The following is a 27260-nucleotide window of genomic DNA, read 5'->3' as shown; positions in this document are numbered from 1 at the left end:
GGCCAGTTTTACACTTAGTAGTTTCATCAGCTAAAGCTAGCACATAAGTGAGAACTAACCTCACTGTCCCAGGTACATGAATTGGACAACAGCAGCACAAGCTAATACACAGGCCTGCTCAAGTTAATGATAAATGAAGCTGACAAACCTTTTGATCTAGAGGTCTAGCAACATAACCCAGCTACTGGCTTGATCTTTGTGACCAAAGAATGGACACTAGCTTTGGGTGCAAACAATCTGAAACTTTCGCCCAGTTTTTGCTCCCAGAAACCAGTGACCTTGAAACATAAGGGTCTTAAGAATACAAGTATTTTCTTTAATACATTATCTAAAGAACTGTTTAGGATCATTAATTTTCTTCATAGACCACAGGAACATAAGAACTAACATTAAGTAAATGATTACCACAAAGCTATGCAAAAGCCATTTATGCAAACAAAGTCAGCACGTCCATGAAAACTGGTGACATGTTATGCAGCTGTATTTAAGTAGATGGTATTTTCCCAGCCAGTAGGCCAGGCAGCAGTATCAGAGTTCAACTTCCATCTCTGCATCAGTTTTTATGGATTTTGTCATGAAAACCTTTAAGTGCTCCTGATGTTTGTATGTGATATAATCCACATCTGTCAGTATTTCATAAGCAAAATTGCCAATTTGTCTGGAAATCCACTGCAGCTCAACTCAGGGATGCTGTGCATACAAAATAAGCAACTAAGCAACAATCCCGAGCTATTGCTAGGCCCAATACTAGGCAATAATTATCAGACAGCTAAACCACAATTAACAAGGTCGCATTTAAATAGCATGCAAGCTTCTCTGAATGGCTAACTTGAAATGAAGACATAGACAAAATTGTTTCTGAAAAATAACTACCTTGTTTTTAAATCAGTGTAATCCAAGAGAAAGGACTGCAAAACATCCTTTCAGATCAAGTAATAGCCTGAGAATTCAGAACTACTTTCTGGATTGATTTCACCCCAGCTGCTTTCATGAATGATTAACACTCAAGTCTCCTGCAACTGTGTGCTATTTGCTACTTAGAAGATGCTTAGCTGTGCAAACAGATGGACAACAAACTTTTAGAAGCAATTCTAGTCAAGCACATCCAAGCCAAACCCTCCTTCCGGACTGGCATGGCTGGGGAGGGCTGCGAGAGAAGAACCACAGCTCTGGCAGATGCATTTCCCTCTTGGCTTGCTGCCCTGGGCTTGCAACTAGCAAGCATTTGATGAGAAAACTTTTAGTTACAAACTATAACAGGAGACAGATCAGCCTGGGGGCATGGGGTTGGGGGAATCAAGTCTTATACTTAGAAGAAGCACCTGCAAGACAGAAAACTAAATGCAATATGACTTTTGTGAATTTAAGCTACACTAAACAGGCAGAAAAAACAATTTTTCTTCTAAGCTAATAATCACTTCCAGAATTTCCACTTCCTTTGACCCAACTCTCAATTGCTGTTTTTTATACTTAGGAAAAAAAAAAACAAAAGATGTAGTACCTTCTAAAATCTGAAAACTCTAAAATTGCCTAGAGCTCCCACAGTGCGACTGAGACAAGGCTGACCTATCGGGGTACTGCTTTCTACCTTTTCATATCTTCACAAGCAACAAAAAAAGAATCTGAAAAGATGGGAGTGTGGTTTCCTCTGGCTGCAAGAGTAAGGTCCTGTAGACATGGATCCAGGAATGAAAGCTTCAGAAGTCTGAAAAGAAGCAAACATTCCTCAAAGCCAGCAGACAGCAAGGAAGTGAGTAAAAAGCTTTGATGCACAGTCTATGTCTTTGAGCTTTTGCGTCTTCTATCCAAAGGGCATGGATGGTTCAAATTGATGAAGTTACTTAAAAAATTAAAATATGACACAAGTTCGTCAGAGAGAACAGGAAAGAGTAAAAAAGGGAAGTTCCACTGGAATCTTCAATGACTCTTCCCAGAATCATTTGCCTTCTGCTTCATTAGCTATCTAGTTGATCAAAGATTTCTTAGGTAGCACGAATAATGGCTTTTGTCTGATGCATACAGTAGAAATCTGCTTTTCCAAGAAGCCCCAAGTTACTTCCACTCAATGCAAACTGGTTGACTGAGCACGAATGAAAAGCACCAGGTGACTACAACATCCCTGTGCTGCTACAGACAGGATGGAAGCAGGGCTGTGCAAGTTCAGTTTGGGCAATGAAGGTAGTTATCAGATCAGCAAATTCCAAAGTATTTCATTCTGTTTAGGAAGTCTGGCAGTTGGTTTTCACATTTCCTAGGAAGAAGGAAATACATGGTAGAACCAAAAAAGAACCACAAAGTTTCTTTTTTTAAAAAAAATATATGCTTCTAACAGTAGACCAGTAGTGATTATTCTGCAGTTATTCCTCTGTTCAAACTCGGCAGAAACTGCTTAGGGCTCATCTTTCAGTATATGAAGAGCAGAAAAAAGCCATTTAAATGCATAACTTCCACAGAAGACTTTGCTATAAAATAAAGACTTTAAACATTTTCCTTTATATATACTACCAATTCTAGGTAATAAAATCTTGTCAAAATGACAGAACTATCAAACTAACATTGTGCATTGAATGTAGCAAATTGCTGGTTACAGTTAGCTGAACTCTGAATAGGCCAAGATCTTCTGATCTTTCAGACAAGCAGAAAAAGAGGCAAGTAAGCTAGAATCACTTTGCCAAAGCTTCCGAAACAATTTCATATAGAAGATTAAAACTTTTATAAAAGTCTGTTATCAGAACTGTGTATATACACATAAGCGGGTGGCTTAGAAGACCTTTAATGACTTACCAGCTCTGTTTGCTTCAACTGTATCAGGAAAAAGCAAATATACAACTAAAGTACTTCAAGAAAAAACTGGCAGGCACTGCAGTCTCTGCAAGTTAATCTCAGTCTCATTTTGTACACACAATTAAGGTAAGACCAAAAGTTAAGAAATACTTAATAAAAAAGATGCACAACTTCACAGGTGACAAATGAAATAACATTCCAGCTCCCACAAAAGCTAAGTTTTTAAACTACAATGCTGATCAGAATCCTCACTGTGAACACTAGTTCGTGTGTTTCACTATTAAGTGACTAACAGGATGTGCATATACCTTGTCAACCCAATGAAAAAACAATTTGCACTTCGTGAAATTGCAGGTATAACATAGGTGCAGCAAGCAAGCCATAGCTTGCCTACCACATAGGCAAATCCTTGTCCTTTCAGCTGGGGCCAAACCCAATGTTTGCAGGACAAGTGTTTACATTGACTTGATACAAATGCTTTCCACTAATGCCTGAGCTGCTGTAATCCATTAACCAAAATCTTAATGGCCACACGGATTTTCTTCTGTTAGTCCAAGTCCAATAGCTCCCTCTTCAATTCCCAATATATTATTTTCCTGTATATTGGCCTTGGCCATACTTTGTTTCTAATGATACTTTGCTTCTAATGATACTTTGCTGTGCTTTTTTCTAAGTAACTTCAAAAAAAATTATAGTTTATCTGAAGTTGTTACATTAGTGCTTTAGAAGTAATAGCATACCATATTTTAGAAGGAAACAATTGCTTAAAGAAAATATTGACAAGGTAAGAGTAAGGCTAGTCTCAATAGATTAATGTACCAGTACTCAGTATTCAGCAGTCAGGCTAAGAACCCATTCGCGCACACTCCAGATTCTGTCAAAGTTTTACTAAAATTACGTAGCACATCAAGGTTTACTACAGAAAAACTCTTTATGCACTGTAAGTGGACTGGATTAAAAAAAATACAGTTTGCACCTTAAGACTGGTTTTGAGAGTCACTACTTTGTAAATTAAATATTCATTTTTTTTAGACTCTTGTACTGGAAAGTAGTATCTGGACTTTTTGTTTTCATTTCACACTTAACAGTAGCTTGTAAGATTTTCCAGTCCACTACATTCAAAAAGTAGTGTAAAAGGGAAGTAACAAGTCAAACAAAAACGGTCTTTGCAACAGAACATTAATACAGAATAAACACACTTGAGAACTGCGTGTAAATTCGAGTTTCCCAAAAAATAAGTTTAACAGCACATCAGCTTTAGCATATGAAATCAAAATTAGAAGCAGGCTATTTCAAGTTTATCAGTACATCAAAACCTCCCTGTAAATTGTCCTAAGTCTCACGGCAAATACAGAATATGAAGTTGTCCTTGCTTCAAGTATTCCCTTATAGGTTTAACACATACCTGCAGACTACAGAATTTAGGCAGGTAGCTTATAAATTAGATTCAGTGGACTGAATGTGCTCCCGAGAACTAGAGTAGTGCATCTCTTCATACTGTATATGGAAAGAAGAATAGTAGCACAGACAGCTGGGGATAGAGAATTCCTCAGTTATTCCCTCCAGATCAGGACTTTTCCAGTTAAAATTCTGCTCCCTTCATTTTCATCTTATTATCAGCAGCTATAGGCCTTCCAAAGGGTGAAAATACATGCTTTTCCAAGAGCCCACTGACAGGAAGATATCTTCTGCAGCAAGTATGCACAACACCACCACCCTAGTCTTCTGTTCCTGTGGTTTAATTCTCATTAGCATCATCTTAAAAGCATTTGTTTATAGCTCAATTCTTGTAAGAGGAAGCCAGCAGTTAATTCCTTTGTGCCACCTCCACCAATTCCCAGAATCCACAAAGTCACCTGTTTTAGCCTAGCCGTGTTTGCCAAATCCCATCTCTGTTCAAGATGAAATGTCACTGTACTTTCATTCCCAATATTCCAGTTGGGAACATCACACAACACATTCTGTTTAAATATCTATGTAAATGCCATACAATGGAATTAAGTGTTTCACAGCACACAACTACTACTTTTTCAGGTCAAGTCTGACCTGAAAAAGAGCTAAACATTTGAGATTTATATCAGAATAAAAACAAAGGTAGTTATATCTTACCCTAACAGATCTCAGTTAAATTTGGAAAAAAGTCAAATTTTACATTCTTCAAATATTAAAATCTATACAACATCTAGGCAACAATGTCTAAGAGGAACGCATGCTTTCATATGCTCCAGCAGCAGTTTAAACTCCTGAGTTGTTTCTACATCACATCAGAAACTATTACCTTCCAGGCCATCACAGAATTTTAAGGTGGCAATCAGGAATCAGTTTCCATGTAACAGGCAACACAGCAGTGAACCTGATGTTACTGCAGACTGAGCCCATCTTTTCCTCTGGGCAGAGGAAACACCCTTTTCTTCCTCTTTAGAGCCAGGGCTCCAGTGTTCTTGCCTCCATCAGCTCCCTGCTGTCAAGCTAATGAGGGAAGCATGCAGGGTGCAACTGCTGCCCCATCACCAGAGCAGAGGAAGGGCTCACCTCTGTGGTCCCAGCAGGTGGCTGCGCCCTTGTGCAGAACCATCCTGAACTTGGGAAGCAGAACAGAAGAGGACAGAGCCAGAGGGGAGAAATCACAGAAAGCTAACTGAGAACTCAGACTGACATAAAGTATTAAACAGTCACTTGCAGTGTATCCGAATGAAAACTACAGTTTCACAGGTGTTTTCAGTGCTGTAGTAAACAGGACTTAGTTTTGCCTTACATACAACTTAAAGTAAAAAAACCCTTTTTTGAAAGGCCTGATTTTCATTAATATTGGATGTGGTTCATTTTTTGATAAATCATTTAAAGAGAAAAATTACAAATAAGGTTCAGTTTCACCTTTGTTCCAAAGATCACAATGGGCATAGCCATCAGATTCACACAAAAGGAATACAAAGGTGAGAAGCTATAACAGGATAACCATGCAAGTATAATGTGTCAGAGATTAGGATTGTAATGATCATACACAAGCAGTAGACAGGACATACAAAGAATTAAAAAAACTTCATCTGGCAAGCAATGCTGACACACTAAATACAAGAGTTTAAAGGAAATACCTCTGTGTAAAGAAACTGCATATAACACTAGTGCACCAACATTATGAAGCAGATCTTTAAACCAAATAGGATGCCAGTTATAACAAAAACAAGATAAAACAAAATACATAATAGCCATGTCCACAGGGAAAGGTGTCTGAACAATTTTCTCCCAACAACTGTGGTTCAGCTGAGCTGACGTCAGCAATTCTGACAGGTCATTTGCTGCTAATATCTTTAACATAAATCAGGCTTCCAAGAAAGTAAAGTGAAACCTAAGCCTGCTCATGTGCCCAGCCTTTTACAATTCTGGGACAAAAAAAGAGATCTTAATTTCTAACATGGAGGGAAATCAGCCCTGCAATACACTGAGCTGCGAAGAGGGCCAGCAAAAAAGCAAGTAGGACCTTGGAAAACCTAGGTTTCACTATAAAGTGAACAAACACCCTCACAAATACCCAGTGACTTTTCTAAATATCATGAGGTAGCTTAGCATTCTCCTAGAGACATGTGCACTTTCATTTTCCTCAAAAGAGTTACTCTCAAGTTTTCATTTTGCAGGTGCAAAGAAGTTTCTGCCTCTTTTACCCCCAAAAAAGGCAACCATCACTACACAATAGCTTTCCATTCCACCTATCAAGCCCTCCTTTTAAACAGCCAACTCGGGCCTTTTTCCAAGGCCTCTCCTCCCCTCCAGGGTGTGGGTGTTTCTTTTGTTTTTTTAAAAAACAAAGTCCTCCCAGCTTTGCCACTGCTCCAAGACATTAGTTGTTTCTGTAACACGGTCCCTTTTTACTGCTTTCTGGATGCAGTCACATACATCACCATTCTGAGAACTATAATTAGTAAACTGCCGACCTTTAAAAGTGCCAATAATTATAGCAGAGGTATCTTGGCCATAAACTGCCCTTTGAGGAAGACAGTGTATTTGCAACCAAGAAAGACTGAGTTACACAGAACGGGGCTGAGCACTGACAAATCATTAAGCGATATCAGCAAAACATTACCCAGAACACAGTTCTAGCTTCACATAATCCTGTATGGTCATTAAAGCCCAACTTTAATCCAAATTATTCAGAATAAACTTGTACTGTAGTGTCTAAGCTTCACTTCATGCAAGATGCAATGCAACTTTGAGAATGAGCAGAGAAGACAAGGTTGACAATTGAAACATTTCAGCCATGTGAAATGGTCGAATTCCAGCTGTGACCTGACTTCATTATGCTTCAGTGGGGTGATAAAAGCTTACACAACAGCTGAATTTAGCCCAGAGAATAAAATGCACGTTCTGGTGGCTATTAACTCCAAAATTATAAGGGCCCTTGCACAAAATGAAACATTGCAGCAACTAGAAATTCTCAATGAAATATATTTGCAAAAGAGTTCAGTGGGCTGCGTGACCCAAAGGGATTCTTCTTCCCACACAAGCTGCGAGTTTGAATGATGTTCAAAGTGATTATCCCAGAATTTCTGCAACTAAAAGTAAAATCTGTAGACAACACTGAAATCAGAATTTTCTTCAACAAGGAAATAAATTTACAAACAACTAAAGTTTTAAAAGCAAGAGTAGCAATTCCAAGACAATTATTTACTGTGCTATTTGGTACCTGTTAAAGATAGCTGGAGAGCTGGCTTCTTTTACTAAACAACCAAGCACCCTGGCATTTCTCCCAAATTTATTTCTCAGGAAAAGGTCATGCTAGACTACATTAAAGGCTGACCAACAAAATGACACCAAAACAAGTAAAACTTCCAACAAAAAAACTCTATCATAGCTGTTTCAGTGAAGCTTTTTTGCTCGAAACTGTAGTGAAAATTGTTGTCTTACCAAAAAGTTAAACACACCATGTTCAGATGCAGAAAAAACAGGGTTCTCCAGCTTAAATCTGGATGCATCAGGTAAGATTTGGTAGTTTATGTGCATGCTCAGAGCATAACAAATCACCCCATTTGACTCGGCCCACAACATGCAAGAAAGGGGCATCAGCATTCCACCTCCTGAATTTACAGCAGCTATGCCACTTTAGCTGCATTTTCTACTTAAGTAGAGCCCAAACAACTTTACGCGGGGGGGGGGGGGGGGGGGGGGGGACACCACAGCACTGACCTGCTCTACCAAACAATAATATCAATTGTACCTTTCAATATGCTATATATGTTTGCTTAGCAAGTTCTCAGATTTAATAAGCTAGTACTTTGACAACTACATCATTAGTTTAAGCCACAGTTTAATCATTTCTGACAGTCAAAAATCCTACCATGGTTTGATTTGCCCAGTTTCAGACCAAACACCATGTGTTTGAGGTTGGGGAGAGTAAGGTCACTCCTAAGGAACCCTCAGTGCACTTAAAAATAATGATGTTTGCACTTATCTCACTACACTGAGCCACTACTTGAGCTAGCTTTTAACAAGTTTCTGAAAAAGTTTCTACAGAAATGCTCCCCACCTTCTTGAAAATAAAACCTAACTCCCTCTACACTCTAGGACACTTTCTGCACTTAATCATAAAGTCAAACATCAAAAGGCATCACTGTTTTTACACCTCTTAAGATTCAATACGTGCGTTGCAGACCTGCTGTGTTACACAGGGAGTCATCTTGGGTCAAAATAGACTCATAGCCTTCCTACCAAAAAGTAGAAATGGAAGAGGGTCATTCTGGGCAGGTAGCTTGCTAAGCTTATTTACTCCCTTTTTGAACAAAGTTATTTTGGGTCATACCTTACAATTATCCCCTTTGCCCACAGAACTATACAGGCAATGAGTTTGCTTTTGCTGCCCATCAACACTACCCATTGAGATAACTCACCTCTGAAAACAGACAGCTGCTTCACACTGCTGATTACCTTCAGCATCACTACCCATTTTGAAAACTTCCCAGAAACTGCCATAAAAGTCCCCATGTTACTCTGGCACCTACTGTTCTATGTCACCACATGCCTAGAGAAGGCTCCTCACATGGCTTCCCATTAAATCTCTCGATCCAGCTTGGGAAGGGCCTGGAAAAATGGAATTCTCAAACTGAAGGGGAGAGAGGGTAACAACTACATTTTTAGCACTATTATTCCCGCAACTATTATTTGGGTATAATTTCTTATTGCCTAAACAGCTGTGCCAAGTGGAGGGAAAGGCAAAGAGAAAAAACCAGGACAGCACTGATAGTTGTCAGCAAGGATGAAAATATAAACACTGAACTCAGGATCATGAAATACTACCTCATTTCCTTGGATACGGTTTCTGGAAAGGCATAAGCTATTGGACAATCAAGGGACTGACAGTTAGTTAACCAAAACTCACTGATTCATCTTTCCTGGTATTCTGAGATAAAGGAAAGATGGTATTTCAAACCTTGCAAATTAGCCAGTAAGCCAAAGACTCAACTGATGCAGCTTAATATGTTCTCTATCCTGTGGGGTTTCTGAATTTGACACCTATTTTCTACCTTTAGATATAGCTCTCAGCCTGTGAAATCTACTTTTTAATGTGTTCTTAGCAAAACTCAACTGTTTATCTGCATCATTTCTAGCCTACCTCACAAGCATCCTTGACTGCAAATGGCTTTATTCAAAACCCTTTCTTTGCTGGGTGGTGAACCAGGAGTGACTTATACAAACGCCATAAGAGGAAGCTGGCATCCTACTCATCTTCTGCTTCATAGAGAGGATACTATTTCTCACAGTGGCCTACTAACGATTATAATAAACTAACTTTGCTACAATTATTCAGGACTGACATTCAGGTCCATTTTTGGGATGGTGGTTTGCAACCTACATACATGAATGTATCTACAATTACACAGAAAATCCAATAAAATGTAAAGTTTGCTGTCCAATCACTCAGTCTTTTATGGTAGTGGCACACTAAGGGCTCCACCTGAAAAAATGCCTCTTGCTTTTGGCTATACTGCATCTCTCCTCAGCACAGTACATAACATGATCATCAATCATTCAGCAGAATCCTCCATGACAACTGATACCATTTTGAATACAAGCAAAACACAGAAAGCAGGGTGATCTTCTTACCTCTGGAACACAACTCCAGGCTCAACTGCATAAAGAACACAATTCAAGCTTCAACCCAGAGCGAGGCCAAGACACCAGCATTTCTCCACAGCATCATAAAACTCAAATTCCAGTTGGAACAAATCAGGCTTGTTAAGAGATACCTCCCCCCACGCAACATTTTTCATAACTACACAGAATTGAATTGCTTAATGCAGTAATTATACAGAAATCCACATTGACCATGCTGTTTCCACATTAATATTGAATTAAACCATTCTACAATAGAAGCTCTAACATAACTTCAAGCATTTCTGCCAAATGGAATAGTTTTCCCCCCATCTTGTATGTCTCATGATGTCACACGAGAAATGCGTCAGCCACCTCCAACCACTTAAACTCAATCTGACACCTTATTACTTCAGCATTTGCATACCCCCTGAAAACAGAACACTATCATTTAGCTTAAATTGATTTGTTTCTCATTAACTTTATTATACTGACACCTAAGCACCTAGTAGCATCTCAGGAGATCATACAAATAAATTAAAGTTAAGTAACCCTACCACATCAAAAATAACTGTTTTCTTGGTGAGGGCGTAAAAAGATCAGTCCTTCTCATTTGCAAAAGTTAATTTCTCAATGCCGGACTTCTCAGCTATGCTAAAGAGATATATTTAGCTGCTGTAGTGCAACCTGAGATGAGAGCTGCAGTACTATTTAAGTCTAAACAGCAATGCATGCGTTAATGAAAGCTGTTGAAGTAAACATGCAAGTCCTAACGGAAAATTCACATGGACCAGATTAACCCATATAGACACATGCAATTTAGACACTACACAGAGGACTTCGATATCTTGTTTAGCACATTTTTGCAGGCCAAAGCTCTCATAGAAGTTACCTAAAAAGTTACTAATTCTCCAATTTAAGATGGGAAGGGATGAATAGCTTTCCCCACTAGTGACTTTCCATAACAGACCAAGACAGAAATAGGCAAACCGTCCTGTTGACAATCTATATAGCCCACTTGGCTTTCTTTCCAAGCCCTTGACCCCTGAAAGGGCAATCTGTACAAACTACAGAGGATCAGAGCTGAAAATCCATTGTGCGCCCAGACTAAGAAATATTTCATAGCCTAATACAACAGCTGAAGGCATTTCTGAGAACTGGAAATGCAGAAAACATTTCTCACCTAAGAGTGGTTTAGCTTCCTTCATTGTCTGATTACGAAGAGCCGTAACTGTGACTTTCCTACTAGTAAAGATCCAGGCTTTAAAAGGTCTGTTAGTGAACATGTAACCCAAAAGCCAAGGGGTAGAAAACAGGAGGCTGAAGTGGAAAGACACCAAAAAGGTCAGCAGCAATTCCTTCTTTCTGTAGTGCTTTTGAAGAGACAGTCTAGCACTCACATTTGGTGATAAGAACCTTGAGAACAATAGCTAAACCACAGAAGACTGAACAATCCACAAACCACTATTTGTGGCTGTCAAAGTAGTCACCTTATGTAAGTCAATCCACTACAGAGCTACAGATTTTACTCTTCTTCCCAGAGCCTGCCTGGTGTTGGGTTTGTTTGTTTTTTTTTAAAACCCATTAGTGGAAACCACCACCAATATTCTGGCCCATATTCAAAGCTCAATCTTGGTTTAATCAACTTCATTTTGATGTGACAGGAAGACATGTACTTTATTTCTAACTATATGAATGTCAGAAGTATTGAACAGATCCTAGTTATGCCTAGCAACCAGCAGTACAACTGACCAAATACATGTGCAACAATAACTGTGACAAATTACAGTTAATGCTAACTAAGTAGCAAGGAAAAAATAATCTGAGCTTGGAAAAAAGCTTGCAAGATTTAGAAGTAGAGAAAACAAGGGGGAAATTTTAAAATAAAAAAGTTATAGAGTTGCCATACTAAGGAAACAACATTTAAGTCATTCCTCAGAAGTCTGCCTATCACAAATAGGCAAAAAGCCAAGTCAGGCCATTCAGACTGCCAAAAAGCAAAAGCTGACTGACAGCATGCAGGTGATGAATGAGTTAAGTGTGCTACAGACAGAAGCAATAGTGGATGCTGAAGAAGTAACACCCAAGATCACCCAGCATTTTCACAATGGTTGCTGTGGTTTGTAAAGCAAAAAGGTTGCCTAGGCCTCTGTAAGCATTAACAGAAGGAAAACAAAATCAGATCCAAGAGCTCTGCATACCTCATTCCAGTAAACTGCATTAACCACAAACAAATTCTTGTTCAGGTAAGGTCTAAGCATGGATTTCAACAGTTAACTCAGAATTTAACATTAGCATGACAGTGAAAAAAGCAGGTTTTAGTTTTCTCCTGTGTAAACAGAGGCCTGTCTGAACTTCCCGTTAAAATAAACAGGAGCACACAATGAAAGACAAGCCTCAGACACAGCCTGCCAGTGACAAATCCGAACGGGCTAGTTTCCGAACACCTTCTTTTTGACAACATTCACTGGAGGGAGAGATCTCCAAACAACTGAGCGTCAAAGCAAAAAAAAAACCCACAAAAGTTAAAGTAACAGCCTTTCACTGAATGTAAAACAATAGTACATAAAGCCTACTTGATTTTCTATTCAGTAGAAATCAGATTAGAAAGATTCATCAGTACTCCTAATAAGGAAGAATATACAAACTTTTACTTCTTCCCACTTCTCCATATTTAGCTCAACCACTCTGACAGTCACGTATATCTTTAGTCCAACAGACCTTTAGATCCTTGGCCTCATAGGCTACATATCACCACATTAGTTATCTTGACAGAAGCACAAGTGTAACATCAAGGCTGAGCTTCTATAAACACTGGGAGAAGTGCTACAGCCAGCATTTAATTAATTACTTTTTTTTTTTTAAGTCGATTAATGCAATCAAAATCCCTTTGTCAGAAATAGTATATTTAATATAGCACATATTACCACAGCACCACCATGTAGCACAGCATTCAGTACATCTTTGCTTTTCTCCATGTACTTATCCTCACACTTATAATTCATATGCCTGTCACAGCTGCCACTACTTTGATATGACCTTTCAATCATTTGACTCTCATAAAGCTGAAGACAAGAACAGCATGATTTGAAGCAGTTGGCCTACCCTCCCAGAAAATCCATTTAAATGCTGTAGACAGTACCCCAGCCAGTATTCCCATTTCCTGTACAATCCAGAGGTAATTTCCATTTCAGACAACTCACTAATTGCCAGAAGACTAAGCAGTCTTCATCCTATCCCACAGCTGGTGGTATGTGCTAACTGCCATGTAGTAAAACCTCAAAAGGCAGAGTGCATGGCACACAGAGGAAAGGTGTGTGAACACAAGGAAGCTGCGGTGTCACATGACCCAGACAGCAGGTACTGTACTGGGCAGACCTAATGGGTTGACAGGATCAGGCAGAAGGTGCCACAGTCCCTTCATCCGCTTCCTATAAATCCTAAATTGCATGGGCAATGGCTACATAGCCACAAACTCTGGGAAGTTAAGTAATGGCTCCCTCCCCACTGAAGGAAAAAAAAAAACACACACAACATAAAAGCAGTAATAGCAACTGGAAGTAAAGCAAAGCAAGCCCTTCAAAGCTTTCTAGCTACAGTATAAACTCAGAACATGCTAGCAACAACAGATGAGGAATTTATGCTGCTGAAGTGTTCATCTGTTGCTTATCAAAGTTTTCTTAAGCAGAAGGGCTTATGCCTCCTGAATTATATTCTATATAGGCTACCTCATGCTACATCTTTAACATACTACTGCTATACTCCCAGTAATCAATTTCCAGAATATGCTAATGACTGATATTATTGCTAAAACTCAAGGAATTAACAGTAGCTTAACAGAAGTAATATACCTGGAAAATACTACTAATATTCTCTTATGAACTGTGCCATGTTCGCTTCAGTATCAGTCTAGAGCAACATGTTGGGTCTTTCATATTTTAGCAGACACAGTTACAGGATACTATTCATCTAAATATGTAAGAGCAGTAAATCGGTTACTGAAGTCAATAGACTGCCTTGCTACAAAACAGCTTTTATAGTCAGCAAGTTCTTTAGCATTTCAGTGCTGGAGGATATTTTCCAGAGAAACTTCATTTACAGTACTGATGATGTGCTTTCCCCCCAAACTGGAATTCAACAGGCTTGTTCAGAACCAAAACAGCTGAGGAAGAATAAACACACTTCAGTGAAGTCCTAATACCATCTTTGTACCATCTTTTTATTTTTCCCTGGTAAACCAACAACTTCATGATCCTAGTAGTAATTTGGAGTACCTCTCCTCAAATCCCAAGCAGGGATGGAGGGAGGAATTTTGTTTCAGATGTCTCAACAGGGAATGGTAACAGTATCACAGAAGAAATATGAAGAACACCACAATGTACGCTCTCGGTATGAAAGCTGCTTCTGGAACCAGTCCTATCTAAGTTCACACATGCAATTTTCATGCTTGTATTTTTACCATCTCGTTCAAGATGGGATACCTAACCATTTAGTCAAAGCAGAACAAACATTCTACATTATCACAACCATTCTTCCAACACCTGCACATCTAATTCCTTCATAGGAAATTGCTTTTTTTGAATAATTACCTATTACATTATTTACTGAGATTTCTGGGGTGGTGGCATCTTTAAATTCCTGAATTCAAAATAAAACTAGGATTCACAAGTATACAAAGAGCAACACTGTTCCTCAACTTCCACTCAGCTTCCCTGCCAAAACCTTACCAACAGATACCAGATACACTAGTTCAGCTAGGCAAGCAGTGTATTTGATGATTACCAATTATGTCTGTGGTTGCAATGCAGACTATTCTAGGCTTAAAGTCTTTCAGAAGAGTTTCCCAAGATCTTGTAAAGATCTGACCAGAGCAGCTGTGTAGGAAGCTCCTACCCATCACAGGAACAGTTGCACATTTATGAAAGATGAAAAAAGCCATGAGCAACAGAGCCAATTTCCACAGCTTTTGCACTCTTCGACTGGCTGCCTCACATGCAAAGCAGTGAGTCATTGATCTTGCAAAGGGATAGGAAGGAGCCTAGTTCTTGGACTCCAGTCAAATCTGCAGTTGAGAAAGGCAATAAAAGGCTATCTCTGCTATAGAGCTGGGAAAGTAGGCTAAAAGGGAATACGCATAAGGCGCTCCCATTTCTTGAAAAACTTTGAAGTCCTGAGAATTAAACTCCACCAGTAGTTTCTTTATCTAACAATTTCAGACAAAAGCTTAATTATAATGTTGAACACTCCCAGTCAAGCAAGCACAACCTTAACGGTCTCCTCTCACCTAGAGACCATCTTTCTTTAGAGGGCCCTTGATGAAAGGGCCTTACAACTCACAGATGCATGTGAGTACCATCATTTAAGATTAAGTGGCCAAATAATTCTTCTCAACCATTTAAATTATAGCCAATGATTTTCTGAATACTGGAAGCTGTTGCAAGTTTTTCTCCTGTTAGCCATGTTTCTAGTTCCTGTACATCTCAGATTCCAGGTAACAGAACTGTGTTATCAAGGGAATATATACAACGATGATATAAAAACAAGTTTTCAATTAAGTACCACATATAGTCATTTGTTACTATAGCTTCAGCATACTTAGAGGCTCTGACTCATACACTGCTTAAATAAAAGGCTAGTTTTCTACACAATTTTGATACTCCTGAATGGGTGGGTTAATTTAAAAAAAGTAATTTCAGTTGCATTTTAAAATAAGATAGCTGCTCTCCATGACAAGGAAGTCTAATATAAAAATTATTTATCTTTGAAGTATCAAGACAGGGGTACCTTTCAATTACATTATTTCATTGTCACTAAGAGTGACTTTCACCCCTTCGCCAGTGTCTTGTTCAGTTATTTAGCATTGCCAAAGCAGCAGCCTCAAGTCCAATATTTCTTTATGTGTTTTCAAAAGATAACTTCTCCTGTTTCAAAAATTAAACAGAACTTTGGCACATCCTGAAATTAACCCACCAAAACTGCTTACCTATGAATTTTAAGTATGCAATATATACAAGACAAACAAATTATTTATTAGAACACCAAAATTAGACCAAAGTTCTCATAACTTCAGAAATAAACAGTTTCCTGTATCTAAAAAAATTCTCTTCAAGTCAAACCTCACCAAAAGGAATCCAAAACATTAACCACCGCTGAAGGATAGAATACTGGGAAAACTGCAGAACTATAAACCTTTGCCTTAGATAGAAAATCATGAATATTTCTAGGCCAAAATACAAATTTAAACCATTTGAACTGCTCCCTACAAAAAACAGAATTCAATGAACCATTAGAGCAAGGTCATCATCAGTTTAAATACCAGTTACACACCCAGAAACGTATCAGATAAGCAGCATAAATAGCCTGCACTTGCCAAAAATTGTTAGAAGCCCACCCAATAGGGGAAGAAAAAAGCAAGGGGAAGGGAGTGGAGAAAGCCATGGGCTCAAGGAGGATGATGCATCAACTTTGCTGTGGCTGCCTCAGGAGGCAAAGGGCATCTAGGACTCAGCTCAGTAGCTGCTCTAAAACAAGGTGAGAGGGCCTTTGGTGAGGAGAAAGTGGGAAAGGATTAGGGCTCAAACTGAAGACTAATACATTGGGTGGGTTTTGCCAGCACTTCCAGAACAGGAAAAAGTTACATTACCAATTTCCAAACTGCCCTCAACATCACAAGCCTGAAGTGAACAAGAGTAAAGAGTAAAACTAGCAAAGCTTGTTTTGTAGACATGCATCCTTCTCCCCAAGTGTCTTCAGTTCATCTCTACTGTTATACATGAATCATCTAAGGTGGTCCTCCTGCTCCCTTTACTTCAGGAGTTCTCCCTTACAGTTCCCCTCATCCAAAATTAATGGTGCAGCTCTGCCAGGAGCTAATGGTTTCTCAACACTTTGGTCAAGAGACCCAAAAAAGGCAACGTAACTGAAACTGCTTCCAAGGAAAGCAGCTCAGGAGCAGACACTGTTTAGATCAAATTAGCTTACTTCACAGTATTTTCTCATGAATACCCAACTGCTGCAAATCACTTCAAAGAATATACAAGACTAAAGAAAGTTTTTGACAATATATACAATAGTCAATAGATGGCATGAGGGTCCAAAAGAAATGAAATAAAGTGAAACGCAAACAAAATGAAAGACAAACTGAAAATATCTAAGAAAAAATTCTTCAGGTATTTCCATAAAGATGACTGACAAGATGGACTTTTGCGAAATGTGGCACTAAGGACAACATCAAGTCCACAAGCCATAAAAATTGGACCATTTTCTTAAACTAGAGCATTGCATAGAGAAATCTAAAGGAAAAATGAAGAGAGGCAGTGACAAGTAGGCATAAAAACTTTGCTTAAATTTGGACAGCTAAGAGAAATATCAGGTGTGCCTACTTAGCAGTAAACAAAAACCTAAGTTCAGAGGATATGAAACTAGGTACACAGTTCAGTTAAACTGCACACCTTTTAATACTCATTTTTATTATGAAGTACTTTTGTAATAAAGTGATAACGCTTTAGTCTTAACTTCAGGGCAAATATTTCAATGCCTTTTCTGAGGGATCTTGCCTCATTGCCAGGAAAAGGCAAATAATATCCATTTTTAACTTAAGTGACACCTGCATAATTTCTTAATTTTACACTTCCTGGAAAATAAATTGATGAGACTTTCCCAGAGTCAGCCATAGCATTGAAATTATCTTCATTAAGCAGAATAAATTGGCTCTGCATCTCAGTAAGTGCTGTATTAGAGCAACACTGCAGTTATCATAAAGATCGAGGATTCCTCACAAAAACTATTTATCTTTGAACTAAGGGCCCCTTTTAACCTACTTCATTAGGATATGAAGCACAAATATATACTGTTATATATACTGCACATTTTGCAGTCATTCTCTAGACTGCAGGCAACTACCATACTTGAAACAAAGTATGCTTGTCAGAAGTATACAAATATATAACCTGAGACTGTAGCAAGATTTCCAAGAAGCTGAACTACAAACTATTGACAAACTTCCTAGAATTCAACTGGAACAGAAGTCAAGGACACTTTGCCACCACTACGGGATTACTGATATAGCAAAAGCCTTACAGAAGGAAGAAATTTCAGTGGCAACTTAAACTTGGCTCATAGCTCACTGAACTAGTCTGTCTCTAGGAACCAAACAGTTAAGCAACCTGGAAAGCTCTGTTCAAATACGAACATTATCCCTGGATTGGAACAAGCTAACATTTGGGTTTGTCAGGATGAACATTCCCACCTTGGTATGAGAGCCCACTTTACAATTTTTTCTTCCTCTGTAAGTGTTTTTTTTTTACTTTTTCCCCACAAAATTCAAGGCAAGAGAAAGTTAGCACATGTTAGAATTTGTTATGGCCTGTTTAAATAAACTAATGTCAGAGGCTTGCTTGTAAGAGTTAACCTATAACTATATACACAGAGAAGAAAAACAAAGTAAAAGATTCTATTTTCATTCTTCTGCAGTATTTTCACTGTCTTTTCAAATCTGGACATTTCCAGCGTTTCTTGTAGTGTTCAGAATATTTACAAGTTAGGAGTTTTAACTCATGGTTTCAACTTACTTTGAGCCTCAAGCCATCAAAGTAATCTCCTTTTGCACAATAAATGTTGACACCTGCAGATAATTTAGTGTCCACATGCAAACTGAACTGTGAAGCAGTTCAGTCAAATAAATCATTGACTTCCTCAGTTTGTTAGGAAGAGCCAGAGTTAAGCTCTTCAGAGAGACTCCATAGAATAGTGAATCATCAAAAAATAAGATTATCATAGCAACTGCAAAGTTCATTAACAAGCAAGATTAATAGTCAAAATGCACTACTTGGTTTTAACTGTTTTACTATCCAACATGGATAGTTTAACACTTACATTCTCCTAAATAGAGGAGCCAGACCTTCCTTTCCACAGACTCCAAGAGTGATGCATGTTTCAAGGTAACTCCCTTAAACTTTAGTTCATGCAGTAGCTGTGACTGTCAATGTATAGACAGTTATAGTACAAGCAATAAATATCAGCAAGGTAGCAAGTATTTGAAGCAATCTTTAGGGGGAAAAATTCCAGACAAGTTTGAGCACTGATACTTCAAAATAAAGTTAGCATTCAAACACTTAACTGATACTAAGGATCAGCTGTACTTGCACAAAGTCAGTCATGTTAATAGAGGCAGTTTACTGGCCAGTGGAGAAGAGTGATAATTTTATTTACACTTAAACATTCTTACATCTGGAAATAGCCTCAAAGGAACCACTTACAGACCTCTACGAAAGCCAAATTATCATGCCACTCAAAAACAAAAAAAATCAGGATGCTGTTAATTGAGGAAGAAATCTCATTTTCAGTGTAGGATAACGATGCAAAAGAGATCAATGGACCCTCTCAAAGGGACTCCATTCTGGAAGTGCCAGAATAGAACTACAGTTTCCAAGTCACAACTTTCAAATCATGTTTTGACTGAAGTGTCCTCATGTTTCTACCTCCAGCCATAGTAAATTGAGTTGATAATAATTGGACATTTCCCTTTTTTGAACTGTCACAGTATAATATTCTTACATCAAGAGCAGCTTTTCCTGTTCAGCTGTTTCACTGGAATCCAGCTATTGGAGAACGACAGTTTGAAATTCCACATAACACATTAAGCATGGCATATCCTCTAAGGAACATCTGATGACTTGCTCTTCCAACACACACCCTTTTTCCTTTTCCAGAGTTCTCACTAAAAGATGCATATTTCAGCAAGCATTACGTTCAATTTCCATTTCTTCATAGCTACTGCCATTTCTTTCAGAGTATTCATTCAAATATGATATTCCCAGTCTTACACATGCCCTTGCAACATAACAATGGCACCCAACTAGCCCCAGGAGCTGCTTCTACATAGGAACCCATCCTCCAGTTGTCTGAAGTAACAGACACGAAAGATGTTACATTCGGTTGTTCATTAAAGCACACACACTGGAGATGACTCTTTGTACACATCCAAGTTGGAAAGAGCTTTTAGCCTGACTGTTAAAGCTCCAGCTATAGATGAGGTCAGAAGGGGATCCAGACAAGAACAGGCAAAGGCAGCCAAACTTGCTGAGCACAAGGTCCATGAGGGAACCAAGTCAGCTGCTACAGCTACAGCACTTCAATTCCTGAAGCCAGCCCAGACATCTCAGCAAGAATGCTTCATTTAATGGGGCATGCTCTGGACATTTGGACAGAATGCTACTTGGATGGCATGAGAAGTTTCATAATTAAGCAACTGCAACAAAGTAAATCACAAACCAAGTCTTCCTATGTATTATCATATACTTGTGTGCTAATGAGTTGGCCAAATAATTCATGTGTTAAGAGCCTTGACGTGAGGTTTAACACCATGTGTATTACATGATGTCCAGTCAGTGAGGGAAGATTTTAGCAGGTAACTCAGATTATCAGATTCAGTTTTCTCATATTCAGCTATTTTAAAATTAATACACTTCCCTATATTTTTCTTCCTAGCTACACAGTTTTGTAGGTTAGGTCTAAGATTGTAGAACACCAAGAGACTATGCATAAGTTCTACATTAAAGGATTTTTCTGCTGCTTTTTTCATTTAGTATTTCTTTAAGGGATGAAGATGTAAAATGCAATTTTAAGATAGTGCCTGAACCTTGATTATTGGTTAGCTACATGTACTATCACTGAGAGCAAAGTAGTATAAAATTGACAATGCCACCAGCAGCTTGCTTTGGCAAGGCTTCATAAAACACACACAACACCACATTAACTAGAACTATCGATCTTTCCAGAAGCAGGTAGTGCCATAAATGACAGTAAAGTATATCCCCCCTGCATAACAGTACTTACAGATTCCTTTGTGTTGATCTGGGATCTTAAAATACTGGAAGGGTCAGCAGAACAGTCCAGTGGCACACAAGGCATGGATGTTATCCCACAGGGTACTGCGAGGAGAAAAAACAGTTTAAGTATTCTAAGCAGAGAGGTTACTGAACACAACGGCATGTTATGACACCACTCTTCAGAATGAGGGACACATCAAGCCAAATAATAAAGAAAAACCTGAAATGTACCAGCAAAGTGACTCATACCCCAGCCCAGAGTGAAGTTAATAGCAAACCAGGGAAGTTCACGTTGCAGAATTTAGCTGGAGTGACCTGACAAGCAGTAACTGCTATCCAAACATACACTTGGTATTGCAAAGCCACAAGATTTGATCAACACCCCCAAGAACGTGCATAGTGGAAAAAGCCAGAGAAAAAGGAAACCCCTGATAGATGACGATTCTTTAGAAGCACTGCAGTGTCACTCTGTCACCCAACACTTGTTTGTAGGGAAACAATTGTTATTTTCGAGATGACCTTAGCAAAATACTATGGTAAATCAGTCATTCAGACACTTAGGAGCTGCTTATGAATCTAGTTTCCCTTAAAACACTGGAGTCATTTGCCTTCACTGACACGTGCAAGTTTGAGTGTTACAGTCAGAGATGATCAAAAACTACAGCATTTCTGCCAAATCATAACAAAGTGACTTCAAAAAATGCTGTATTTCATTCTCACGTAACTCAGCTATTCAACACTGTTATATTCAGGACAAAACTGAACATAAACTAAAAAAGTTATGCTACAGTCAGTAAAGGAATAACTTATGCAATCAAAAGAAATATTTTCAGTTTACATGAATGTTAGAAAACTGGTGCTAATACATTAATTTGATGAAAAATGTACTGTCTACAACTGAGGTGCTTTTTCCTGGACCTCATCCTCCTTTCAAGTGGAAGAAAGCCAAACTATATGGGTCTAACAAATAACTTTAATACTTGCCTTCAAAACTTCCAACACATTCACAAAGTTTAAGAACTATTTGCAGCATCTAAACAGAACTTAGAAGCAACTAGTGTTATCCAGTGATGCATATATACACACAACCACATATATGCATGCAAATATACAAGATACACAGCATACCTTTTACCCCTCACTGGTTTCATCACCCCCAGTCTCAGTAATCAACATGCTGTTACAACATGCTGTTTGAAGTTCCAAGGACTATTTTACAAGTGGTTAGCTTTCCACAAAAAAAAAAAAAACTAGGAAATGAAGTCATTTGTTTGTCTTGAAACTATAGCAGCCGTCATTATCATTCATTTTAGCATAGTTGCTCATCTGTGTAATAGAGCTGGACATTTCAAAAGACAGTCATTCATCACAGCATGGTGCCTACCTACTTGCTCTCCAGTACAGAAAGGTATCAAGATCCACTATTCTAAAACTAGTATTTTACATGACTTCGTTCATTTTGCAGATTGCCCAAAGTAGTTTTTCCCCCTTTGAATAAAACATAAGAACTCCAACGATAAAAAAGCTAACACTGAAGTGCATTAACAGCTTTTCATTGTTTTTAAGACTCAGCAGGTATAGGTAATTCATGGACAAGACAGATGAATTCAAAGCAATTTTACCTCTAACTTTATAGATAAGGGCAAAGAATTTATCCAATATAACTGAAGGTAGCCCAGAAATAATTGAGGATTCAAGTTCACCTAAAAATAGATTACAGTATAGGTTACTATTTTAACTTTAGTCCTTCCAGGAAGCATAATATGCTTGCTGACATGAGACAGCAGCCTTACTTTTTCTCCTCATACAAAATCTTCAGCCACATGCTTTAGAAAGAGAAGTATAGGGTAATGCAGAAAAAGTTTAAATTACCCTGATTGGTAATCATAAAAGTCCATCTCTCATATACCAAATACATATCTGCAATCATAACTCAAAACTGCATACAACAGCCTGCTAGAGCAAAGCTAACTAGAGGTCAATTGCTCATTGACATTTAGTGTCATTTTTCTCATGAATTATAAGTGTATTCTGCATCTTCTGCACATATAACTATTCAAGATAGACTGCCTCCTTTCGTGCACCTACACTCAACTCATACAAGTGTTGAGCCAGTGCTCTAAAACCTTCTCTGCCACCAGCTTGACTGTAGATCAGCAAAAGCAGCTCTCATAGGAACACCACCACTCATTTTAATCCATGACAACTCATGATGTGCCAGTCACTCAACTTGTATAAATATACTTATGGAAGCACTAACAGTGGTCACTAAACTTTCCCATCTCGAAGCACATAAAACAATCTGAAAGAAGTATCATTAGGTCTAGAAATCTATTCAGCAGATTCCTAACAAAAAAGCAACAGCTGTTAGCATTTAACAACTTCCTCATGATATATACAGTAGATACTTGCTATACTTTGTAATGGCTGCTTAGTAATAGTAGTACTAGCTGCCTTAAAGGCACAAGACGCCATTTGACAAAAGGCTACCCAAACTACTTTTCTTGCACTATGATCAGTATACAAGCCATCTGCCTTTTACTGCACAGGCTAGGGCAAGTCACTTAACTGTTTTTCCCCCATCTGTAAAAATGCAATAAAACTACCCCTGCCTGCTAACTCATGAGCTAAGCTATGCTGCATCTGCGACCAACTTCATAGACAAACTGCCCTTAAAGATGCCAAATTTAGAAACCTTGAGCACAATTTCAGAAGGATCCTGGTGCATGCACAGTAACAGCATTTGAATACTGCATTCAGTACAGTCCAACTACCCTCTAATGCTGTCTGGTCAGACAGCAGAGCTTTTGAAGGCTTACCACACTGCTCAGCTTCAGATCAGATTTAAAGCTCAAGCATCTGAACCCTCCACAAGCACTGGCCTATGGAGCTGTACACAGACTACTTGAGAGGTTGTTTCCCCACCATATCCACAGGCTGCCTGGGAATACCTTTGAGCAGCCACTCAGCTGGCTGAATCTCTGCAGGAGAATACTGCGCAGGGAGCAATACCTAGAGGCTTTTCTTTCACCTTCCCAAACACAAATGCTCTACACACAAATCAGCAACAATAGAAAAGTCTGTCACATCATCCAGCCTATGTGCTCTACAGATATGTATACATACACTATCTACAAGACAGTATGCCTTAACACTTATGTAAAACAAATATCTATATTTCTGCTGTTAACTACCAAACATCAAGTGGAGGTACAAGGGCATTTCCTCCTTAGTTTGAGGAAGATTTCAACATGGGCTGTAAGACTCAAACTCTTAAATGTAATAGAAGTGTGTTCCTGGTCTAATATGCAAAAGACTCCTGGAAATAGATCATTAAAATTGTAACATTTTTGCAAGTATATCACTACAGGCATAAGGAGAGTCTTCCACTTTATCACACATGAAGGGAAAACAAAGCCTCTCCCTTCCAAGTAATCCAGGAAAAATAATCAGTCTTCACAACATATTGAAAGTTCATGAAAAGTATATACAATAAACAAGAAAACCCTAAACTTCGTATTACTTGTCATATCCCAGTAGATGAAAAGTTACTAATGTACTTTCACCATCTTATCACAACCAAACATATTACATTTGTTTCCTCTTTACTTTCTCAGAATTGACTTAGAAAAGTTGCTTTTGAACACTCAATCCATAATGCTGGAAAAATAATCATAATAAAAAAATCCTCTAATAAGATCCAAGAGTTACCAGGTACCATTCATTTTACAGCCAATACATATAGTCAAAACACACAGAACATCAAGCAATACACTTAGCTAGCACTCCAAACAGCACTCTTTTCAGAGTTGGAAGAAAATAGAATATTTTTGCTGTATAGGTAACTACTGAAATTCACACAATTTTGATATCATTTCTCCAACAGCTGAAAAACTACTCTATTGTCTTCACTGTCATTATTAACAACACCATTTATAAGGTTTCATGACCATGAACACACACACTGTGTTAGACCTTAAGATCAGACACATTAGAGTGCAAGTCATGAATACAAATGTTGATAATACCCAGGAGGAAAGATCCCATGTATTTTCAACATTAAGAATAACATGAATATAAGTGGAGATAGCATTATAATCATTAAAAAATCCAAAGATGCAGTTACAAAAATAACTTTATTCCTTTATGAGGATTTTAAGATTTGATTCAGAGTAGAACCTGAACAAGCAGAAAGATACAAATAACATTAATCTCAGGTTTTCCACCTTTCTGCATTTTACTTCCTTTTTAAAGGAAAGAACAAGAAGGTTTGTCAGCAGAAAACATCTGTGCTTGCAATGCTGTCACCAACCTCCCTCCTTCTACAAGTAGCCATTTAAAAAAATTGGTATATCAGCATGAACTATTCCACTACCAGACTCCTGAGATGCTTAAGTCTACAGAAAGCTTGCTATGTAGGTGCTGTGAACGTGGCAGCAGCAGCAGCTCAGTTTTTAAGATGGTTGGTACTTCAAAAAAGCCTCGTTTTCACAAATTGAATACTTCACACTTTGATAAGTTACTCTTCTTAAAACATCTTACACAGGCATCCTAAAAGTCCTTTCACTCATATTATGAAAGTCTTAGCCAGTGAACATGCTGTTAGGACAACCACTGCATAGTCAGCCACATTAAAAAGACAGTTTTATAACCTTGAGGCCATAGCAACAGCCAAGGGAAGGACAGCTCTGAACCAGCAGCTGCAGGTACAACAGGAAAACTCAGTTACAACAGCAGCACAGTCCAATTTTTCTGTTTGCACTAGCTGGTAAACACAGACTAAAAACCAAATAGAAGAGCAAAGTGAAAGACAGTACATTAGCCTTCACCTCCCAAATTGCAGTCGTGATCAGTAAAAACACATGCAAGTTTCTAATCCCAAATCAGACATCAACTGACCCAAAACTGATTTTGGAAAAAATTTCAAATTTGGGGGGGGGGGGGGGGAGAAGGACAGCAGTTTTTAATTAGATTTGCATGCAAAATTGCTGGAAGAGTCAGACATTAAAAGACTAACAATACTATTTGTGCTAAATGCTACTGCTATGCTGTAGTGAAGCTACAAGCAGCCTGCCAGCCATCCACAACTGGCAGCCCCTTTCAACAGCCCCCATCATTCCCATACAGAGAGATCAAATAGAGTTTTAGCCACTGGAGAACAACTGATTACTTAAGATTGCTTGAGCTATTCATGTAGTAAGATAAAATGCTGCGATCTTGTTTTTAAGAAAAATCTTTATAATTTGTTCTCATGCCTCCATAGTTGGGTATAGGAAACATTGCTAAGTAAACCACACCAGGTTTATGGCAAATGACATACTACACAAAAAGCACCCGGATGGTCTTGTTTTCATGTCAAGAAACCCCTACAAGGTTTTCTAATGCACATCATGTTCATACATGTTTGCAGTTACCTGTACAAAATCCTCAAGTTGCCTAAAGGCATTTTATAAAGCTTTTATTTTGTTATAGCTTACTTAACTCTAGTTTAACTTAAATCACACCATAGAGCCTGATCTTCATAGGAGGAAGAATTCTAGATGCCCAATGGCTTCTGTGATACATCTTCACATTACATAGATCAGTTTTATATCATATCATAGTGGATACCTTCTCAGAGGCAGCTAATTTCCTGCATTAGTCACAAGCACCATTATTACCACTAGCTTGTATTTGATGTATAGCCAGTTTCACTGGATGTGTCTTGTGCTGCTGTTATGATTTCTCTCCAGCCTCTCTCTCCAAGCCAGTGGTCTAAAAACTTAAGGGTACAGGAAAGATGCAACTTAGCTTTTGAGTTAACAGATCAGATGCCAAAATAAAACCGACTAATGACTCCCTGACATCATAGTTCCATTCTGTTGGCACAAATACCACCTGATGCACCAGGCTGCTTGAGAATGGCCTAGAGATTCATTTAAGAAATTGCATCTAGTATGAAACTCCCCTCAACTTTAATTCAGGGCAACCTCTACCAAACATGAGGGGCTGCTGCTTAGGCCAGGGCCACATGCCATCATTCAACACAAGCGAGGCCATGCCTGGAACTTCTCATTAGACCCAGGAGAAATGAACACCAAGACAACATGAGGCTCCTACCTGCACAGCTGACATTGGGTAAGCCAGTACTTTTGCTTGAGCTTTCAGTTAGCCTACACCTATCAAACTTTTTTTTTTTTTAAAAAGGGAGTCACATCAGACTTCATGTTTCAATATTTGAGTGGATGCTTCAAGTTCACTTCTGTTTTAGCATGTTTGTCAGCCAACACCATTCCACAGTAAGGTACAAAACTACAATTCTCTATTTTTATATGCCTACATTCAGTTAAAGCAACAGCTTATAGTAGTCAATACTTGCAAAGAGCTACTCCAACCACACAAAAGCAAATCTTCAAATGAAGAAAAGAGCTCCCACAAAGATATTGCCTGCATTAGGACAAGCCTGGAACCTCTGCAAAGCAGCATTAGTCAGTTCTGCCCAGTGTCAGGCAAATGTTGACATAACACTGCTTTCATTTATAGCCTTTTACTATTATCCCCTTTCCCTGGAATGCCATAGAAATAAAA

At 38.5% G+C, this 27260-nt stretch overlaps 1 protein-coding gene across 5 annotated transcripts in view; it reads right to left on the bottom strand.

The window, feature by feature from the left end:
- TLN2 (talin 2) overlaps nt 1–27260 on the bottom strand; it is a 218840-nt gene that overhangs the window by 162623 nt on the left and 28957 nt on the right. For 4 of the 5 annotated variants that reach the window (XM_068958794.1, XM_068958796.1, XM_068958795.1 and 1 more), the window contains exon 2: nt 20701–20795. The gene's annotated coding sequence lies outside the window, so the exon portion shown is untranslated. Of the gene's footprint in view, nt 1–20700; nt 20796–20924; nt 20997–27260 lie in introns of those variants that run through there. The other variant, XM_009681511.2, reaches the window with a different exon arrangement.

This window comes from Struthio camelus, chromosome 12, assembly GCF_040807025.1.
Source record: "Struthio camelus isolate bStrCam1 chromosome 12, bStrCam1.hap1, whole genome shotgun sequence".
Lineage (NCBI taxonomy): Eukaryota > Metazoa > Chordata > Aves > Struthioniformes > Struthionidae > Struthio > Struthio camelus.
This window is presented reverse-complemented; position numbering and strand designations above follow the sequence as displayed.